Below are 794 nucleotides of genomic sequence, written 5' to 3'. Positions count from 1 at the left end.
AATTTTTGACGTAGTACATGAACGTACCGAGAGATGACGTCACTCCTTCATTTCTTCTTATCGTGATGATGCACTTTGCCTCGATCGGTAAGGTACTTCCTGTTGCACAGCCAAGTCGAGAGGAGGTCAACAATACCGACTGCGTGTAGCTTAGGTTCTTCTGGTGACCATCCAATTAATTGACGCCAACTAAATTTTCAAGAATTTGAAAGAGTGCGGCAGTCCGATAAAAGCGAGTTGTGATCTAGATTGATTTTCATCCAAATAATCAATTCTCATTATATTCTTTTCAAGCTGAGAAAGGTTTAGTTGCACTGTGAAAAGTACAGCCATCACGTAAATAAGAAAAAGTATGTGACAAGGTGTTAAAGAAACTTTATTCAAATCAATCAAACCTTGCAGAAGCTTTTCGCGATCGTATCCAGGTGTAATAATTATATTTCACGTTGAATAAGAAACGTGGATTACTCAAAGTGCACAAAATATAACTGAGCATCAATCAGTAAATGCAAATTAATATAACCAAAGATCCAATTCGATAGCAAGTCTAATTCGAGGACGTTGTACGCTAATTGAAAGCTCGCCGGGTGAACGATACACTAAAGTCATACGACAGTACGAAAAGTGTTAGAATCAACATATCGGCTAGGCATGGCGCAATTACAGAGCGCCGGACAATCCTACCTAATGTTACTGCAAGATAAATAAGAATTCGAGATCTCGTACAAGAATTCTTCGAAGGTCTATATCGAGGACAAGATAATTTAATAAACTACGTGCAAACTAGGTGTCCA

The sequence above is a fragment of the Neodiprion virginianus genome, chromosome 2 (genome assembly GCF_021901495.1).
Source record: "Neodiprion virginianus isolate iyNeoVirg1 chromosome 2, iyNeoVirg1.1, whole genome shotgun sequence".
Lineage (NCBI taxonomy): Eukaryota > Metazoa > Arthropoda > Insecta > Hymenoptera > Diprionidae > Neodiprion > Neodiprion virginianus.
Note: the sequence above shows the minus strand (reverse complement) of the source record.